The 21944-nt window shown below is 43.0% G+C and overlaps 1 protein-coding gene and 1 long non-coding RNA gene across 3 annotated transcripts in view; one reads left to right on the forward strand and one right to left on the reverse strand.

The window, feature by feature from the left end:
- Positions 1-8384, forward strand: part of LOC147756678 (uncharacterized) — a 53339-nt gene extending 44955 nt beyond the window's left edge. Inside the window, exon 3 of the long non-coding RNA XR_015324763.1 lies at positions 8-8384. This is a non-coding gene — a long non-coding RNA (uncharacterized LOC147756678). The remainder of the gene's footprint in view (positions 1-7) is intronic.
- The window catches only part of LOC111247000 (cadherin-like and PC-esterase domain-containing protein 1), a 173296-nt gene that overhangs the window by 77683 nt on the left and 73669 nt on the right, over positions 1-21944 (reverse strand). The gene's annotated exons all lie outside the window — the stretch shown is intronic.

The following is a 21944-nucleotide window of genomic DNA, read 5'->3' on the forward strand; positions in this document are numbered from 1 at the left end:
GTTTCAGCTAAATCATTATGCACATCGAAAGTTGGCCAATATCTTCGTTGCTCGTTGCTGTCCGAAATTCCCCAATAGGCTCTACTGAAGTAGCCCACTGAGAAGATGCAGTCCATCGTGTCGACTTCGCAAATGCAATGACGCGCTTTTCTAGTAGACCTTATCATAGTCGCATATAAGCTAGAAATAAAACTTTTCTAATGGCTTTTGCCCTCATCAGAAACTTATTGTCCAGTCCCATTTCCTCTCTGTCATCGGTAATGCGGCATGCAACGATTCGTCTTTTAAGAGCTTTTGATCTACAGATCTTCGAGCGTGTCTCGTTGCACGCTTCAACGTTAAGCCTCGTAGCCCAGAAAGATATACGCTATCCGGGAATCGAAAGCTGGGATTGGTTGCTGGATCTGTGGCCTGACACTCGATCGCTCATTTCTCATTACAGAATCCGTGTGTTCCTTGCCCGTTAGGCCCACCCCATTCCAGGCCATAGCATTTTGTAAAGGAGGATTATGCAAACGAATGTAAACTCTCAGCTGCTTCTGACGCCGCTGCCGTTCAGGCGCTCTGCTATTTCTCCTTTTCAGACCACAAAGTTGATCTTCAACTTGATCCCTTTACCCTTCGCCTTCGCAACTGCCTTGGAGGTCTGTAGATCTTTCACAGCAGGCGAGCAAGTGGCGCGTCTTGGATTGCTAGAAAAGATATTTCACCCATGAGATCTCGCTGCCGCCGGCGTTAACGTTGTTGTTGGATGGCTGGCGTCGAAAGTTGTTACCACCAGTGCCGCCTCAGCTGGAGGCGTTGATGTCAACGATGGCCCCCGGTTTCCCAAGATTTTGGGAACGTGTGATGCATGGCAAGAGCCACATATATAATGCAAGATGCGCCAATGCAAGAGAAAGAAGTTGACACAAGCGGCACAAGAAACATCCTCGGTTACATGTGCGCATAGGAGATGCGCTAGCAAAGACGTGCTGTACGTGTAAATATCAACCCTCCTAGCAGCCTGCCAATGACGCACATTTATCATCAGTCCCAGATGACTTTGCTTTTCGAGTTGCAGCATCATGGTTAGATGTAGGAGGGCATAGATCAGCACCCGCCGCCTTAGAGGTTGGCTCCGGTGAATGCCAACCCTTTTAGCTGAGGACCAATGACGTGCATTTATCATCAGATGACTTTGCCTTTAGAGTTCCAGCAGCACTCTCAAATGAAGGAAAGCATAGATCAGCCGTAGCAGCAGAAAAAGAAAGACGCTTTAAGAATCACTCGCTGGCGCAGCGACGGCTCCTTGAACGCATCTATTCATGCCTACATGGGAAGAAATCTCCATAATGCAGATGACCTTATATTGGCCTTGGGTATAAGTCTTTGTGGACGTTAGATTCATAAGAGTTTCATCTTTTGCATAAAGCAGAGACAATGTTGCATGTTGACGAATACATAACCAAGCTTCAACTGTGGCAACATAGCTTTTGTCGTATCAATGAGTCGCTGAAGCAGTTTGTTTTGATCTCCCGTGTTTTTGAATCTTATAAGTCATAGAGCAAACTAACATCACTTAGTCGTTCACTGGTGACGCCAATGAACAGTATAAATGTGGTCGATCCTTATGATTATAATAATCATAATAGCTATCCTCGTACTGATGACAAGATGGAAGATCACTTTAATTGGGATTACCCTGCATTCAACCCCTCTTAATTGTAGAATTGACAATGTTTTTTAAAAGCAAGTTTAAATGTTCAGAGATAGTGTTTTCAACACAAACATCGCATTGTACTCGACGTTTTTATCTTGCTGAAAGTTGTCCTGAACAATTTTGAAAAGAAGATAATCATTAGATACATCTTACATTAGGTACATTTATCGTATTCGGAACAAATAACTTAAACTGCTACCGCAGCTTCTACAATGAAATCTATGTGAAATAAAATAAGCATCGAAATTGCTTTTTTGCTGCCCGAAATACCCATATCTAAAGCCCAAAAGAGGAATAAACTTGTGTGATCTAAACCAAACAATGCCAACAGCCAAACAAAGCAAAGAGAAGCTTTTCAATGGTATACAGCCTTTGACAAAAGCAAGCAAAGAGAAGCAAAACACGGCTGCTATATATATGCACCAACCTAACATAATAAGGCAGCAGTAATTATTAGAGCGGAAAACAGCCAAAAACCTGTACATACATTACCCTATTAATAGTACACATAATTCGTTTTGTATATAGTCGCTAAAATCACTAACTGAACGGTAGTATTCGACCTAGCGCCGAATGAGCTTAAACGTATGTACAAAAATCATATACGCGTTGTTCCAGGTGCATCCCAGGTGTCTCCGCATTCACTTCGAGTATTTAAGCTTGATTCAAGTTTGTACAAATTACAACTAAAGGCAAAAAAAAAATTGAAATTTTCAATATTTACTATATTCGTGCGCGTTTTGCTATTGTACTCGAACACTGGGTTGATATGTGGAACCTCTCTGTGCTTCTATTCTGACGTTTCTCATTTCCAGCCTCTATTACTTCGTACGTTCGTTCGTTCAGGTATGTTCAACGGCGCTCTTTGTCTTCAAGTGGCTAGCACGTAAACGGGGGAGACACCGAGCGAAAGCGTTGCCCTCTCGTATGTCTCGTCCCAAGTCACTTTGCACTTTTGTGAATTGTTTTGCCTCTCCTGGCCTCTTTCGCTGTTTCTGCACATTCCTTTGTTGTTATGCTGCCGTCTTTTTTTCATACTTTTCTACCTAATGCCCTAATTTAACCCTTCTTCACCTTCTTGCCCCCGGCTTTTTCCCCGTTCGTGTGAAGTCATATCCTTTTCATGCCACTTGCCCTCCATCACATGGTTTCGGAGTTGCCACTGGCTGGAGGAGCAAGTGTCCTTTTTGGCGAAGGTTAAGTGCTTTTTGGATTCAATCAGTTTAAGCTGAACCATCTTTCAAAAACCAAAAAAGATTGGGAAATGCATTACTGTATGAGTGGACATTGCGTGAACCGTTTTGAATTTTTTCAGCAGTTAATGGGACTTCGAAGCTACTCTAGGTTTTTCAAGCAGTTCTAAAAATCAGAGGCAATTGTTACGGTTTGATAACAGCCGTTGAATAAGGCCGGTATACGATAAACGCTGTGTGGTGGAAAAAGGAACTGATAAATAGGCGGGTAGCACGGCTACATAACTACACTAGCCCTGAACATACCCAACTGTGTGCTAAATTTATAAAATGAAACCTATCTTGATACGAAAACATCATGCACACAGCGGTAAGCATCTACTAATGAATGATGAAAAAGTTACTCTGTACTAATAATAAGAAGGCTACTCAACATTATATATACAGCTTTACAATTATATTTATATATAGTTATAAATTTAACCTAAATGCAGCATAGAGGTGTATAAAAGGGGCTGCCGAGGTAAGACCCAATAAATCGCAGTTCGATACTAGCAGTAATGGCAGCAAAACACTTCTAGTTTCGATCGCAATTTGACGCAGAGAACAACCGGATGGGGGGTACACTTATCCTTGCGGTTTCAATGCTTTACGGACTAATTGTCATATGCATATTGTAACCAAGGGTGTTTTGCTCGCTTTTTATCCAGAGTCTAGCGACATCCGCTTTAAAGACATCGAATAAGTGTACGTTTATTTAGTATAAGGTCAAGAATTTAATTCTCACGGCCTAGAGTATTCGTGTCTGCCAGACATAGGCCTATCCTGTTTAGGAACATTGCAAGCACGATCAGCGCCGGCTTACTTTATGGACCAAATGAAAAACCCTACAATATGTAATAAGGAAAAACTTTTAGCCATCTACAAATAATGGAACGGGAACATTTTATGAGTATGCTTAAACCGTCAAATTTGAAGCGGAACATCCTGTGCGAATGTTACTAGTGCCTAGCAATTCTCTTCCAAAATCCGTGATATTACGAACAGCACTTCAATAAGATTGCCCTAACCAATCAACCTCTGTTGCTTGAGGGCTCGATCTTTAGCCTCGTGCATGATATCGTTAAATCGGGAAGACTAATTTTCGTAAAGAGTGTCAACAACACACGATCCATCATTAGCCACTAAGCAACGTCAATGTACTGGTTTGCGGATAATGCTTGGGTGTGCAGAGCTAGCCTGAAAGAGTAGCTAAAGCATATATACCTATCGATCAATAACACATAATAGAAAGCAGAAAACAAATAAATATCCACACATATAGAATAACTTTTAATCCTTATACGCCTCATGCCAGCCACGTTGGTAAATACTCCCTTTAGACATGATGCCATTCGATGGTAGTAGTCTGCTACCTCACTCTATGTTTGCTGTGCAGATGTACTGTAACCAAAAGGCTAAATGTTTTATTTGAAATGCGCCGACATACATAGTATTTTTTCGCGCAATTCGGCCAAGGGCCTTCTGTGTGATACACGCATCTATATGTACAACTTCTAATATATATATATATATATATATTTTGAACTTGTCTCGAAAAGGTTTAGCGATTGGATGGATAAAGGTATCAATTTTGTAAAAATCTTGCGCTAATCCAAAGGGGAAGTTCAGTTGATGTAAATTTTCTCGTCATTCGTTGGGGTCGCTTGTATCTTCTATCCCTTCAGAAGGTTCCTTGCCTCGTCCATTCGTTGGTTATTTGTCATTAGCGATCACTTCTCTATTGGGCCGGTAACTGCTTAACGACTCAGACTTATAGACGTTACGGACAACGTGGAACGATTTGACAGTTATGATAGGACAATAATCAACAAATAAATTGCGCTATACTCGGTTACGCATCGTCTGCTAAAATGTGTCTAGGTGTAATTGTAACAGACACGGGCATATAACACGCGCTGGCCTAAGAACTCTGCAACCCCTCATAGACCATCTAGAGCCTGGCAGCAGTCTAAGATGCTACGTACCGTGTCGTACAAGCTGGGGAATTTCTACATGGAGCGCTACCCATCCAGCCATCTTTATAACTCCTAAACGACGCTCTTTTCGTTCGTATTTTGCATTTGCGATGCTTATGTCACCATTCTGCTCCCTCTTTCGATAAGGTGCACAGCCGACTGTTACAACCTGAACTCTCTCTCTTTCTCGCTCAATTTGTTTCTTGTCGCAAGAAGAATCGGTGCATCTCGTCCGGTCTTGCCTTTACTGAAGCTTGTCTCTTGGAAAGAAGTGGACTAGCAAGGAAAAGCTGCGGGCTAAGGGACAAATGAAAACAGATTGTACACTCCACCTGTCCCTAACGCTGGTACACGTCGGCTGTATTCTGAATAGATGATTCGGCGGATGCTAGCGTAGATGCAGTGACAGCGCCGCCGGCAACAGTAAAGCTGGTGTACGCACACTCCGATATTATCCATTATTCGCACGCGTAGCAATAAAAGGCATTTGCCTGTCCTTATGTGAACTCCTGCTGTACTTTCGATTCGCTAGCCACTCCCGCCCGCTAGATACCCAGAGCCAGTTACAAATAGCTGACTACGATAGGATTCGTCGTTGAAGAATGCCATGTCTTTTAGCTTGTCTCCCTGGGATGTTGTAGGACCTTTATTTCATTTGTATCCTCCTTTACGGATATTGCCAAGGCTAGAAGACTTTTCAGTGATAGATACGACCATGTAGCGTTTCGATATTTTGTGATCGCAATTCTGAATAGTCGATTAACTACAAATACAGGGAGAGCTTCTGATGAGTGTTTTTCTTCTATCCAGGTTTTAACTACCAAGCAAACTTGTTTGAAAATTCTGTATACGCGTGAGAAGCACGTAGGCGTCTTTTGAATCCACGGATAACAATAGAGTTCAGCTCAGCGTTGCGGTGTATTTTATAATAATAACAACAGCCACTTGTTAACGCCAGTCGATAACAGAATGGCAACGCTTTTACGAGCTTCATCTACCTTTCCTTCGGAAGTGATCTAACATTCAAAGCTCCTCCTGGGGTGTTTTGTTGTCTCAGAATCGACGACATCGCTACCTTCGAATCGGGTCGTATTTGCCACCATGTCTGCTGCAGCCTAACTGGGTGATAAGAAAAAAAAAGAGGCCGATACGTAAATAGCTCGCGAACCCACGTTCAACCAGATCTGCGCATTAGTTTCACATTTGTTAGATCTCTAAGGAGAAGGAAGAAGGGATCTCGGCTAGTGAGAACTAGGCAATGTCTTTTCTATTCGTCGATGAGATTATGGCGTAAAATGTGGCGACTTAATAACTCAATCAATGTAACTTGTTTCATTTACATGTTCATTTGGTCAGCCACCGAAGAAGCACTCGTGAAAACCACAATGTGTTCGGCAATAAATAGATTCACACGTCCCGCACAAATCCAGAAGAGTGGATCATTGATACAGGGTAATATCCCTCGGTGACCAGGTTCACAAAAACCTATATTCAACGAAAGCATGATATGGCTAGAAGGAAACTAGAATAGCAAAGCTTTGAAAGGAATTAAAATTTAATTTTATATGTATTCCTCCATGTGTAGTTACGAAAAAAGTATGCATGTGATTGGAAAAGATAGTATTAGCTTTGCATTTGGACGACTTGCACCAGAACAGCCAACTACAAACAAGTTAATCTTTTACGAGTACCCACGTTCATCGATGCAGCCGCCTTATTTTTTCCTTCCTCTAACACACTGCACGCATTTCAAAACACTATTTGCATAGCTGATGGCTAGGTATACGTTCCAGTCCGAATTCTACTTGAAGTTTCACTATTCAACTTTGTTATTAATTGCATACAATATCTATAAACAGATAAGTCTGTAAGTTACTGCTCGCTTGTCCGTCGCCGTTCAGCTGTGTGCTTAACATAAAGGTACCTTTTGTGAATATATGAATCTATCAGCACTGTTCTATTAGCAACGCCTATGACGCGAAGTAGCTGAGTAGACACAACACAATCGCTGCTGTTATAGTCTCAAAAACAGTACCGGATTAGTTAAACCAGAAACATTTATCACCTATGGCCTTTGTTATAAATTTACCAGGCTACGAACTTTATGTTGCCGATGTTGGGATATTTTCCTCTAGACACTGGACGATTCCAGGTACTTTTTTTATTATATCATCTTATATATATATATATACGTGTACATACAATCGAAACAGGTGTATATCGTAGCTTCAGTTTTGCTTTACGAAAGCTGTTCCTATGCATGTTCTGTTAACATTTCTGAACTCTATATCTACATATAGAGCCAAACATAGATCGATGCATGATTAGATGGAAGCCCGACAACGGTGTGACCATAGATTGATGTCGTACAACATTGTTTTGAGGCTTCCAACTTCATCACTGTCATGAAGAGTAAGCAACATCAGATATTAATAACAAAAACTTCAAATTGGCCAGATGCTGCAATTACGGGTTTAAGAAGGTTTATGCTTTACCTCTGATTGTCTAGCGAGCTGCTCATCGTGATTCTAATGCCACCGATTAGGCCATGGTCGATCAGAAGCTGAAGCAAGTTAGTATTCTGTATTTCGGTGTTATCGACTAGTAGCGCATACGAACCCATGAATAAAATGCTGTTTTGTCTCGGGAAATTTGCGTTGATAATGAACAATCGGAACAACTATATTGACTTACTGCAATATCATCGCTAGGTCAACGGAATAGGCACACGCGTTCGCCTCGTAGATGTCACGAAATCGTATTCGATCTGGGCTTATGTAGTGAAAGCTATAAATCGAAGGAAAATGCACTCCTTACAGCGTCATCTTTCTCTGACCCAGTGCGCCTCTCGACTCAAAGCAAAGATATATGGAATGAGGGTGCCAGTTTGACATTACCGACGCGTAAGAGTAAACAATGATTACCCCCCAAGGGGCGTGTCTGTGTGTATACGAAGACTGAATTTTGGATGCGGGCCAACAAGTATAATAATTTCTTGTTATTATTTGTCACATCCCCGACAAGATAATAGGTCTGCACAAAGCTGACTAAGCAAAAGCACTTTATTCACGTGCCATAGTAAGAAATACTTTGTAACAGCGAACTGAGGTTGTAAAAGACAACGTCAGTTTGCTGTGATGATATAATGTAGCCTGTGCAAAATAAACGCATATTTAATTTAATCCCCAGCCAGCGTACTACTTGTAGACCTGAGCAAGTCTTGTACCCTAGAGGAGGCGTCCTATCCCTCGCCCAATGGCCTCCATTCCATAAGTCTTTTAACATGCCAACCACTTTGACAAGTCACGTTAGCAACGTTCGACGTAATAGGAAATTTTGCCAGCCGCATCAATATACTTAGATACACAGATCTCTGCTCAGGTACGCACGAATGAATACGTACTATATAAGCAGATAAAATGTTTGTCGTGGCAGATGCTTACTAAGAAGAATTGAGGGCTACGAGATGAATATCATTTTTTCAAGAGTTTTTCAATATGCCAATTTCCGGCGCTGCAACTGCCGGCGAGTTCTAGTCTTCAGCCTTGAACACCAACTTTGCAATCAACAAAAAACATGTCGGGTCATCATCATCATGATAGTCGTCATCGGCCAACGCTTTCAGAGATCCTCTGCTTTTAAAACTTTTCTTTCTCTAACTTGTCCCTCTCCATTTTTACCTCGCTATTTCTCCCTTTTGCTCTCACTCTCCCCGCCCGGAGGGTTTTACAGTAACGATCAGCATACTTAGACGATACACAGCCGACACAGTGAGCATGAAGCCCGTTCATTTCTTTCATGAGAAGTAGAAATAATGGAAGGGAGCGTTGTTGCCATTTTTCAAAGTTTTGTAAAAACGACAGTAGCGGAGGTAAGAATATATGTTTCCTTCGGAGAGAGAAACAAACAGATTTTCGTTTGCTGCTGGTGCAGCTGTTGTTACTTGTTTCTCCCTATTTTTTCGTCGGCCGTATAGCCGCAGGACGACAGCTGCTGGAAGCATCAAAATGCCGCCCCATGGGCTACTGATGATAGTGCAGGTGGTGATGCCGCCAATCAAAGAAACCCCTCGGACTTCTGAAGAAATCGACAGAGGACGCCAGCCGCAGCAATGATGACGACGGCGACGTAGAAGTCTTCTTCTGTCTGTTCGCCATAGACTCGGAATGTGCATCCGTTTATAAAGTCGAATAGTAGAAGCAGCGTGATCACCAAAAACGGACACTGGTTCAAACCTGCCTTGAAAACCGTCACTTGTCCCTTTCGGTACCAAGTTCACAACGCAGACACTAACTATATATCTGTACCTGTGCTGCTACTTCGGTTGTAGTAACCGAATCTACGACCGCGAGAATGGACGCAGTAGGGCACAAACGGGTAGGGGCAACAATGAAAGAAGGACAAGTTGAAAAAGAAGCCGTTGCGCTGTGCGGCAATGAACTGTCTCGACATTGCTGCCCGTCGATACTGGGGCGGAGTCTGCCTTGAAAGGGGCAAGAGAGAAAGAGGGAACGAGGGCCACTTGAGATGCCATCTATTCATCCTCAGCATCCCAAGTGTGCGGCCTCCAGTTTCTAGTGGAGGTGGGCCTTGATGTAAGAACGGTTATTCTAGTTTCTTCCAGGCACTCCTAGGCCGGCTTTCTGCTCTGCTGGCGGCTACTACCGGGACTACGGCCGTCGCCGCGGTTCTACATAGCTCCCAAGCTACGTCCCCTCCCGAAACCATTCAGACCTCATCACACTCTCGTGGCCGGTGTGGGGGTATACGAGAGCACAAGGACCAGGCGCGGAGACGAGCGGAACGCGACGGAACCCCCAGGGTCAGAAACAGCTAGCGTTCTTTTGGAAAAAGAGAACACCGTTCAGTAGCTACTGCTGCTGCTGCTGCTGCTATCGCAAAACGAACACGAAAGGAAAGGCCGAGGACGAACAGTAACGAATGGGTGCTAGTGATGATAGCGGTGGTAGAATCGCCGGCAACTGCTACGAGGTTTTCGACGTCTGTTTTTCTGCCTTTGCTGCTATTGTTGGTGCAGCTTCCTTTTCTTCATTTCATTCTCTTATTCGTTTCGCCTTTGCCTGTCCTGCAACTATACCCCTCAGGAGTCGTCGGTTCGTGCCTGGCTTTCACATTTTGGAGTTTCAACGTCGATGTGTCTGTGTGATCGTTTGCCTTTAGGTTTACGGTGCAGAAAGCATAACAAGAGCAAAAACGCGACGAACGACAGCAAATGCACCACGAAAGGCTCTTTATTCAAGCAGGCAAAAGTAGGGTAGTCATGACAGGCTTTCTAGTGACGTTATAGATAATTATGTTTTATTTATTGCATTACTCAATCAAATTGCTTGCCTACGCTATGTTAGTAGTAACTATGCGGGAGAAGTACCTTCCAGCCTTACCATACTGTTACTGACCAAACACGACTACCTTTCTAGTCTCCGTAGGTATTTCAACGCAAGCTAGTCTTTACAGGGCGCTTTCCAAATCATTGAGACAGAGATCATGTTCTTGTAGCATTTGTAGCAGCATTGTAGCTCCACCTACTTGACTATCATAATTAGTCGGAAACATGTTTGTTGTCTTCGTATTATATTGCATAGACATATTTATTACCTACTTTCCTAATACAATATAAGGCAAAGCCGCTTTGACCTGTTTAACATTTCTAAGAACTACGAAGCTTTTTTCCATCCTTGAATTAATACATGCGACATTAATGTTTATTTTATTAATCAATGGCAAATATGTACACCTACATACATTAATTGCATTCATCGTGAACATATTGGCAAGTTTCCTGCTGTCCCACAATGAGCAAGTTATTTGAATAGTTACAGCAGACGACGTCGCGTTGCGCGCGTTCAGCAACGCCAGCAAGTTAAACTTCATGGTTAAAGTTTTCTATTACATGCTACGTAAACGAAACAGATGTTTAAGTTTCTTACTTATTGTATGGAAGAAGCGCCCACGCCTTGCCGTAGAGTCAGTCAGTCGTTGTCTCCGATTGACCACTGGCAAGGTGACATTGCATACTTAGACACTATCCTAACCAGTTATAGATGCCGCAAAATAATGGTTCTTGTCAAGTAAAACAAGTATCATAAGCAATGATAGGGGGTTATCGACTTCAAGCGAAATTATTCCTCGACCCTTGTAGCTCGCTCGCAGAAAGTTCCTCTGAATTTTTTAATAATTTAATTCAAGGCGTTTGTTTTTGTGTGTGCAGATACCTATTTCGATTGTGGTCATACACGTGGATTTGCATATGAAGAGGATTGCGCTTCAAATGCTTTGTTAATGGTTCGTCAACGATTGAATAGAGCGTCTAACCAGGAAAGGGGTAAGGGGCTGCCAAATAAGCAATGCAATACTCATTAAGGCCTTTTGTTTTCGATATAGCTGGTTTGCCTTTAATAAGCCTTTGTTCTTCACTACGTTAGAACGTCGTCTAAGAAAGTATAACCTGCCGTGCTCATTTCCTATTAGTTTCAAGTTTCTTCATTAGTATGAGAGGTGCTTCGCACACCCTTTTTGGCTTTCGTTCTACTATTGGAACACATGATCCCATATGACGGTTTCAAGCTCTCTTGCGCTGGTTACTGATACAGCTCTAACTAATTCCAGAGCTCTTCTGTTCGTTGTAAAATCGCCCCTACGCTTCCCTGTAAATTACATCGCTTCTTTGCTTACTGTTCACTACGTATATGTGTTTTCGAGGCTAGTCCTCGTGCGACGCGAAAATGTTTGTGGTATTAGTCGTAGTCACCTCGGTCCATCCCAGTTGATTCGCAGCTAAGTTCTCCTCCGAATTCGATGGTACAGACACCGAGAACTCGTAACAATAGGCACAGAGCCAGGCGCAGCATGACACCAGACATAGACACCAAACTATAAAACAGAGAAATACGAAAACGAGCAAGAAGTATCCCACGATTAACATGGTTCTTACTGCTCCCGTATCCACTCGTTCGGGCGGAGTAGTCGCCGATGAGTTCGTCGGTGAGTCCGTCGAATTCGGTTCCTGTGGGGTAGTCTGGGCGGTAATATACATTGCATGGCTACCATTAACGGCCGCATCGACCGAAGGAAGGAAAAGTAAAAGAAATGGGAATTTAAACGAAGCGACGATTGTGCTCGTGGCCGTTATGTGATGCAAGCACAAAAGCACGAAACCAAATTGATCGATTCTCTCCGCTGTGCCAACGGCTGTACGCGCTGTCATTTCTTTCAATGATGTTAGAATAGTACTGATGCGGTGGGGATTCAAGCCAGCTGGCGTTCGTGCGCTTGGAGAACGCCAGCCGGCCGGTAAAACCCAACGCGAAGCGGCAATTGCTTGTTATTTAAATGCCGTTTAATGTTAGTTCTCGAGTAACTTTTTCAACCACCTGTAGGCGGACAGGCCGTTGGAGTAACCGTTGCTCTATATGAACTCAGATACCTGACCGTTCTATTGTAGTAACGGACTCCAGTAACAAGAATTGTTAATTAAAGCACCTATATGAATTATGCTATACGATAGCGGAGACTAATGAAGGTGTCGGCATTCGTCAGGGTCGTTTTCATTTGTTGTCGTAGGGGTTCGTGAAGTCCTGTTATGGTGACAAGGTCGTAAGCTGCATCTGCTTGATAGGGCCACCGTGTATATCATAAAGAGCAAACATGCAGTGCGCGTTAAAGATATCTGAGACTCATGTACGAATGGAATCTTTTAGAGCACTTAAGAGTGACAGAACGAAACATTGATACTTTTTCACGTACTAAATAATTGTAGGCGAATTGTAAATAGTCAAGCTCGTTGGGACTCGTTGTCATCAACAATTCATGACTGCCAGTAGGTTCGGCGGTCGAAAGGTCGTTCTTACCGACTGGGAACAAGGTCACTGTGCTTCAGCGTACGTTTATCTAGTTCCGTAATACCTAAATAGGTGTTAATGAGATTATGTCCGTCGGCTTGGACCAAAGTAAAATAGCACAAAGCAATTAAGACTGTAATAATTTCGAGAAAAACAGTATTCTGTGCAACAGTACTATCATCTGGATAGACATTCGAGGTACAAGTGATTTACTATACATACGATCACATGCCCAAATCCAACTTCTGCATCCTCATTGGAACCTGTGGGAGCCTTGCACACTTCGAGTCTATCCTAACCCTGCCATATGCCACCAATAATTTTGCCCTGAGAGTTTAATTATAGGGTGTTTGACACACGCTAACTCCATACGTGCTTTAATGCTTGCTACCCTCTACAAGGCAGAGTGCATTCGTATCCAATCACAAATCCATTAACGACTCTTTTACCACGCTCAGAAGTTCATTTGCTAATTTTTGAATTTCTCAGATGCGATTACCTCTACACAACCTGTGTGAATTAGAAAAGCTAATCTTATTATTAACAACCATAGGTGGATTTTTTAACGGCACAGACCAAACACTAATAAGCAGAGATTATATCAGATACGAAAGTCTGCTCTCGGTGGTTGATTTTACTAAAGCCCTACTGGCAGCTTCCAGTGATATAGGAACATGGCCCTATTCAATTATATCTATCTGAAATTGAAACGGTGAGATTGTTCACGACATCGATGTTCTGGCAGGGGAGAGAAAACCACTCTTCTTATAATTCGCTCGTTACCATTGCGTAACGACGTATGATTTACTAGCCGGACGCACGAGTCCATTAATCACTCCGGGGATCTTCACCTTGAATATTCTACCCCATATAGTTATACCGTGCGTACAGTAGAGTCAACTTATTCTGCGACTAAATGCAAATTGAAGCAACGTTTTCCCTACATTTTTCTTTGAATCCTTCGGCGCACCGAAGATCCACCGATTTCCGAGGCGAAGTTTCCCTTCGACAGTGTTTGGTATGCAGCCGCGCTATTGCTTAGTTTCTTTCTTCTTCTAGTTCTTCGACGAAAAACAAATATGCATCCATGCGGAAGATTCTTCCGCGACAACAAAGCCGCTTTGTTTTGTTGTATTGTAAAATAGCCCAGTCAACAAAGGCCGACCGTCTCCTGAGGAAGTTGGCGCGCAGATACGTTTGTAAAGACTAATTTGTAATGCTGAAGGGCGCAGACCTCTTTAGCCATCAATCTAGACATATGCTTTGCTTGCACACAAATGTTGTATGTGCAGTGGAATTCAGAGAAAAAACATAACGGCCAACTGCGGTGCTAACCTAGCTAAAGAGGCACTTAGACACTTTGCGTTCTAGTCAGCCGTTCAACTATTCGTCGCCGTAGTTCCAGCAACAACGACCAACTGACTGAAATGGCCGAAACGGCCATAGCTGCAGCACCTGCAAATAATGCGGGACTGGCGCATGCAATCATCTGCATTATGGCCAGGAGGGACGACTCCTGCGTGAACCACGATAATAAGATGCGACGCGAAGGACAAAGAGGCTCACTTATAAAATGCGTATCTTTCATTTGATGCGCTTCGCAGAGGTACAGCGCCTTCCTGGCAAAAGGTGCCATCGACAGAGAAAAACAATTCGAGTGGGTTACTATAATCACCAGCATACCTTCAGTAGCTCCTGCTTTTGTGACCTACTTGGCTCCGTAAGCGAGCGTACTGTCGTATAAGGCAATCCTACGGCCAGGCGATGACCTAGCCGTAGGATTGCCTTGACGGATCGAATGTAGATAGCACGCATTAGATGTCATTCTATTTTTAAGATCTATTTTGTTAATTTATAAAAAATATAGACTTGAATACCACACTGAAGCTGAAACTGGTCGTACAAACAGCGGCGCGGTTGAACAAAAGATTAATACATTGGAAATTCACCATTTTTGTATGTAGTCATAGAACGTGTAAAGACTGTTTGTTCCATTGCTAGCAACGCAAGTTCCATGGGGTTAAGCTGATTAGAAGGGAATTAGTCCTCATTTTCTTAATTTCTTCATCGAATCATGAATTTCCTCATCACGTCATAAAGCATATAGAATATCAATAACTGTGAATGAGACGCTTCCTTAGATAACGAGATGTGCGACACTTTTCGTTAATATAAGTTTAATATAATAATAATAATTCAAACTTAGTTCCCTGAGAGGTTGACAAGGCCTTACATAACTTATCTTGTTAGATTTATTTTTACTGGCCTGCTACTTTAACAGACGTATAATAAACTGTCATGTGACATTTGGCGCAACGTACATATATATAACTATATTTACCTTCCTGCTTCTGCCTTTGAACGTCACTTAGGCCGGGTACCATGAAGATCTAATGGCAATTCGTCTAGTCACCTCTTCTTGCATCAATGAATTTTCAACCACTATAAATGTAATGTTTCGGCTTTTTACTACAAAGACAAAGCTACGGCTTTTGTTACTGAGTGTTCCTGAGTCTCTGTGCCGTTCAGCAATAATGGCATCCTAAAGACAGAGGGCAAGACATTGTTTACAGTAAATATCATAAACGCTTCTAAGTGGTAATCGTCAACAACGGTCGAATGGAAATATAGGACAAGGTCCGTATCCGTTAGCGTCACTTTAGCCATCAGCATTGAGTTATCCTACCGGGGGTTGGCGGCAGCCGTTAAGACCCTCACTGTTATAGGACTCATTGGTGTTGCTTTGCGCAACACCCGCCTCTGTTTTCAGTTAACGACCACCCGAGTAGCCACGGGTTTGTACGCCACGAGAAATCGGGAAATAGCATTCATCCTGGCACAGGTATTCGTAAGTGAGCTATAACAGGAGAAGCCATGTGGGAACACCGCTAGCAGAAGGCAGCTGTAAAAGTAAGTTACATAAACCTTGTCTACGGAGGTGGTCGTCAGCAAATTCGCGTCTTAGGAGCACGCGCGCATTGTCGGGTACCGGCTACTGGCTTAGCGCCTAACCAGAGCAGCCAATACACAGTAACTGCTTGAGAACGGCGGCTAACGCTATTATGGAAGGCTATCACTCATGCTCCAGCACTCGCTGTACGCAGATTTCCTAGCTTCTACGGTGTGCTTCCACACACGGCGCTGATCAGAGTGACGGTGTCAGAAGTATCATTGGTGCGGTCCTTTTTCAGTGTAACGTCGCTAACACCACTAGTTCTACCGGGAGCGCTGCTAATGGCAGCAACTCTTCAATTGCTAACAAATCGCAACAACGCCAGCCAAAGCAGCCAGGTAACACATTCGACTATACACTACTATAATCGTTTGCTTGCATTTGCTGAATGCATTAAGGCCTAGGCAGAGAGGAAGAGGCCGGCGTTAGAGATAGAAGATAGGAACTGTTGGTGATGCAGAAAGACAGACGAAGAAGAAGATAGCCGAGCATATGTAAACTACAGCAGAAGCTGCGTAGTAAAATCAGCCGACTTACAGCGAGTAACAGCGGCGGTGGCAATGAAGAAGGGTACGGCCATCGGCAGCCAGACCATCGTATCGCAGCATTAGGATCCGGCTTTGTGTTGCGTATTTGCTCCACTGCGACTATTATAAAAGCTACTATTACTACTAGATCGTGTATAGCATCCAGGAATAAGAAGAGGGCAGTTAGCAAAAGTCATTCGGGAGCTAGTAAAAAAAAAAAAAAAAGGTAACGTTAAACGCAGGTGCGCTGTCACGTGAATGTTAGATTGCTAGCGATTTTTTTGCCGCCATAAACCGATATATTGTACCTAGTTGTGCCATCGCCAGGATGCCTCGTAGGAGCATCGTAGACGATAAATTCAGTCATCGTCGTCCTCGATCTAGAATTCTTGAAACAGAAGTAGGGTGACCACCCCGCGACATCGCAGTCTAAATCCATATTAAATCTGTTATGTGTTAGTTTTTTTAATTTTATTATTATCGAAATGGTTTAAAAAACTTCCACGGACGATGACTGATTAGATCGCTTAAGTGTATACTAAATGATAACGTTCGAGAGATTCAAGTCTCAATCGAATGGTTGTTCATTGTAGTTTCGATATGTTTATCTTATCTTGCATTTAAACATTCTTAAAGGGTTTCGGTGAGTTTTTCACACGCGAGGATCCAGTTGTTTGGTACAAAATAGCAACTATAGTGAACAATGCAACGCAAAATAGTTAATATTATGTGCTTCGATGCGCCTTTTGCAGAGGCATTGAAGTTCGACGAATCACCCTAAAGGCGACAACTTCACTAGAAGAACATTTAGCTCAGCCTAACAATCCGACCAGAACGATGCTTTCTGTTTACGTCATCGTTGTTCCTTAAAAAGCTTCGCCAGTCGTTGCAGGCATTGCTCATGTGAACAGCTATTACAGGTCTCTCCACAGTTTATGTTAGGTAGACTGGTACGGTGGTAACCTGTTTATTTACTTACCTAAACCTAGGGACGTCCAAAGTGGTTTAGAGTCGAAACAGGAAAAGCAGTGATGCAGTGTGTTTCGTGTTGCAAAGAGCCAGTCGTGTGGAATAATAATACTCAGCGCCAGTACCCGGCATAAACTCAAAATATTGCTCTGTCACTATAACAAATTGTGTAATGGTTAGAATTGTTGCCCCTAACTCGTATTGTGATTAAACGAATACGGAATTCTCTGAGTAGCCGAGTTTGTACTAAACATACACATTGCAATGGTACGGAGTTGTCGCATAACGGATTTTTCTTAAAAGGCCCCGACCGTATTTTCGTGTTGCATATATTAAACACTATGGCTAACAGCTTTTGAGTGCATTCAGCAAATGGATAGCGGATCCTACGACGAACGATTTTAGTTCCGCAAGATCGAAGAGAACAAATATCTTGTATAGGCTCTCGATACAAGTTTTATCGTAGCTTTCTTTTGGGCTGTAGTAGTTTGGGTAACGGTGCACTGAGGTGTTGGTCTCTATAAAGAAATCCGCACGCCTGCGCAAGTCACTTAAGGACATGGCATACATGAGATAGCCCTATGAAACAACAAACGGAACAAATTAGACCTATTCACGCGTAGTGATCAGACAGAATAACTGCTCCGATAGTATTTTATATGCCAGCAGTTTACCTACACGTGGGTGTCTTGGTCTTTACATCTCCGTTTGACTGCTCCTCAAAATCCGGTCTTCCTTCAGAACTTAGGTGGCACAGGCAGACGCTATTCGACTACTGCTGTTGCTGGTGCGATCCCCTGTCTCGACTGGGGTTCACCAGAGTTCGCATGAGATCGTGTTCCCACCCCGATGATCGATTTTCGCGGAAATCGACAAAGAGCAGAGACGTAGAACAAGAGGGATGGAGACAAATCCTTCCTAGTAAATCTCTTCCCTTGAGGAAACGCCGATGGCCCGTTTCATTCGATCGGCCAGCATTACCAGCGTACAACAATAATGGCTCTCTCTGTTCGCATACGCTCTATCAGTCAACGACAGGAGAAGCGTTCGGAGAGCAAAAATACACTTACATACTTTACTGTTCGTCACTCAATCGATCACAACAGCCAAGACGCAAGCTGGCTGTTTATCGCTGGCTATGAATTATGCAGGAGCTAATAATGCAATCGGCGCTTAAACGAGCAGCTTCAGTTTACCAAAGCTTCATCGTGTACGAAACGAGTTACCTCACATAAGGTACTAGTTAAAAGATACCGAATAGCAAGCTGAATATTCGAGAGCACTGGAAATGAATTCTATCTTGGAACTGAGCAGCTGCGCGTGTTATAAATAGGCTTACATGGCATAATAAATAGTCAAAATGTGGGTCACAGCTGCTGTTACAACGAGACCCCTTCAGTCGACTGAAGTAATTACAACAGCATTCTGTGTTGTTATTATCAATTAGACGCGTATACCGTGGCTGTGCTGACCTCCTACGACCGGTGTACGTGTTCGATTTTGTCTGTGCTTAACGTTTACGATGCGCATATCGCCAAAGCATAGAACGTTTTTTTTACTAATGTTGAGACTAGTGGGTGAAGCGAACTAGTCTCAAACATAGAGAGTTCGTTGTTTTATGCTGTTGTGTATTACCGGAGGTACTCTGCCATTTTTTAGATATGATCTGCCTAAATTCCACAGATAAATAGGCTTCTGACGCTTCTCTTATGATTTTTACGCCATTGACGGGGTACCGGCCCTTTCAGTGCATTCTGACTAATGCGGAGATACAATCGACCGCTCAATATAGCGACCGTGGTACCTCGAACAGTTAAACGAACTTACTGTCTAGATGCTAGAACGATACGGTTAAACCGAGCAAAAACTGTTCAAGGTGCGGCTTGACGGGGCTTTCTTGGCCTAGAATATACTAAGTCTATCTGCCTAAAGCGTAGCTATTTTCCCCGTCCCGTCTACTTCATTCATCGCCATCCCATCATCTTTAGAATCGGTCTGGGCACACAGAGCTACCCAGCCACACCTATATACTTTTTGTCCAAAGGCTATAAGAGCAAAACAGACCTAACCGTTGACCTGGTAGATATCTATGGTTGGCCAATCTGAGGCCAATACCTCGTCCATCTCCCTCGATCAAGCCGCCTCGGGGGTCATCCTTTCCGTCAACAACCAACCTCTTCGTTCGGCTTCTTACTATGGTTGGATTCACGGATGGCGGAACGAGGTTCGTTTGAAACAACCTCCAGCCTAGGCCCCGTGTCACGCGAACGTAATTCCAACAACGTCCAACAGCTTGCGTCTGAAACCCACGTCAGAAGAATATCTGCCTTTTCTCGGCGATTCAGGCTCTCATGGAGCTGACGGAGTAACTCAAATTACCCCCTACGGCTTTCGTAATTTAGATTATATTTATTTTTGTTATATTCTCGCTGTTCAATGCTTCAGTATTTTATTTAATCTACTGTGCACACTGCTCGAGTCACCCTGCCTATGATGTATTTAATATTAAAAACATATATATATATATATATACGTCAAAGGGCGGCAGATGTTTTCCTAGTTAGTGCCCGTTCATACTGGGAAAGACTATTACTGAGAAAGGGACAAAGTAGTCTCAGCAGTTTACTGGTCGGGTATCTACAATGGAAAGCAGCGTCTCATATAGGCTTTCAACACCCACGTTCGACATATCGCCGACAAGACGTTATTTGTGCGCCTCTTCCTAGTTTAAATGATACAACTTATACAATTTTACGTCGAGTGAAGTTAGCGAATCATATAATATTTCTTCTTTAATGATATCTTATTAAGTTTGATAAGTCTGATAAATATGCTATAAACAAGCTGACTAAATTGATTGATAATCATATATTATGTCATATCATAGTATCATACTAGATACCATAGACACATGATACGATTTTATTTATCCTAGAAGTTTCTGGTAAAATCTGCGTACCATCAGTAATGCAGGTGTACATAGTGATATTTAAAGCGTGTCAAACATATCGCCTTTGTCAGTACACCTCGTGCATGTCACGTCTAGATCACGCAGGCTGTGTCCTAAAACTGCTCTATTCCTATCGGAATGCAATTTCCTTTCAGGAAATCTGCCGCCTGAGAACGAAATTGCTGACGCCATACTTTGCTTGTGGACAACTGAAGGCTTTAATACGTCCACCAGATATAAAAGCATATATATATATATATATATATCAGCTATTTCCATCACCCGTTCTTTTATTTAGAGTTTTGTGAGATTTGCAGCGGGTCATAATGTTCGTGAGTTCAGCGAATTGTACGATACGTTTTTTATAATCGTATACGGGAACATTTTGGCCTGCAATATCTTTTCTCTAAAGCCTTCGACTACGAATTTTCATTGCGTCCTAGAGCATCATTGCCAAATATATTATCCGAAATTGTTCTAATTCAGCTAAGCAAACTCGACAAGAATTCCATTCACATAGATGAGTACTCATTGCAGCCGTGCTATTTTAATCCCCATCGTTGAGGGCTTTGTTGATCCGTTTATTCTACTACATATCTGTGGGGCATACTGCGGCTCGAAGGAGTCAGTGCGAACTTCTGCATTCGGCTTTCCTATTTCGGCCTGTATAGGATAGCCTTTTATTCTGCCAGCTACGACAAAGCACGCAGCGTTCTAGAAGCCAGTATTAACCAGTAGCGAATGGGTTGAGAGAGAACAGAACAGCGAAATGACGTTCAAAGTAGCCTACAGCATGTATATCGCACGACAGTATAGGGGAACAGCAGGAACACTGAAAAACATAGACGGAACATGGACAATCAGATCATCAAAGGCGAACGAAAGTGTGCGTCAGACAAACGATCTAGCTTGTCGCTGGTAACTTTTTTCTCTTTTGACGAAACACATGCTGTATATGTAGACTTCAGCCATCCCATGTCGCAACTCAGCGACACCGAAAATAATGACGGCTCCATTTTCTTTCATCGTTTCGACTGCTACATATGGCGTATGAGGGGTCGGACAGTCTGCACCGCAATATTATGCGCTCGGTACCCCCGATAATGTCTATTACACGGCGCGCGATACGCTTCCGCAGCCCCTTTCTACATTTGAATCCGCCTCTGATAGTGATGGTAGTCTGGACTAGGTACTTTCGACTAGGTTCCGTTTCGGGGTTGATTTCTCTTAGTAGTTTGACAGACTCACTTTCGTCCTCTCGGCCCGTTGATGAGTTGCTAGTGATGAATGCGCTATAGAGAAGGAACATCGAAGACGGAAGAAGATACTACCTTCACTGAAACCTCTTGGTCGCTTTACCTCTTACACCAAAACAGCCTTATTCATCAAGGCGAAAACATATCAAGGGAAAGTAGAAAAGACATGCTTTTCAATGCGTTTCGAACATGCGCGCATTCCTGTGTACGAAGACGTGAGAGAGAGAAAACAGGCTTCTTAGCGGCTATTTCTAGTCGACCGGCTCCGAATGGCCGTAGAACAGAGTAGTTTTAGGAGCACACTTCGAGGGACGGTTTTGCAACAACGAGCTAAACTCGGACGGGAAGATGGGTGCGGAAGGCGATCGTGTACATAGGAACCTGTGACTTCTGATTCGAGTCATACACGTTGGCTTGTTTTAATATAATTGTTCCTGTGTCATTTTTAACTGACCGCGTTGGGAACGTCCGTATATAATTATTATTTCAGTATTACTGATCTATATATAGTAGGTTA

Source organism: Varroa destructor, unplaced genomic scaffold, assembly GCF_002443255.2.
Source record: "Varroa destructor unplaced genomic scaffold, Vdes_3.0 BEIS01000003.1, whole genome shotgun sequence".
NCBI lineage: Eukaryota > Metazoa > Arthropoda > Arachnida > Mesostigmata > Varroidae > Varroa > Varroa destructor.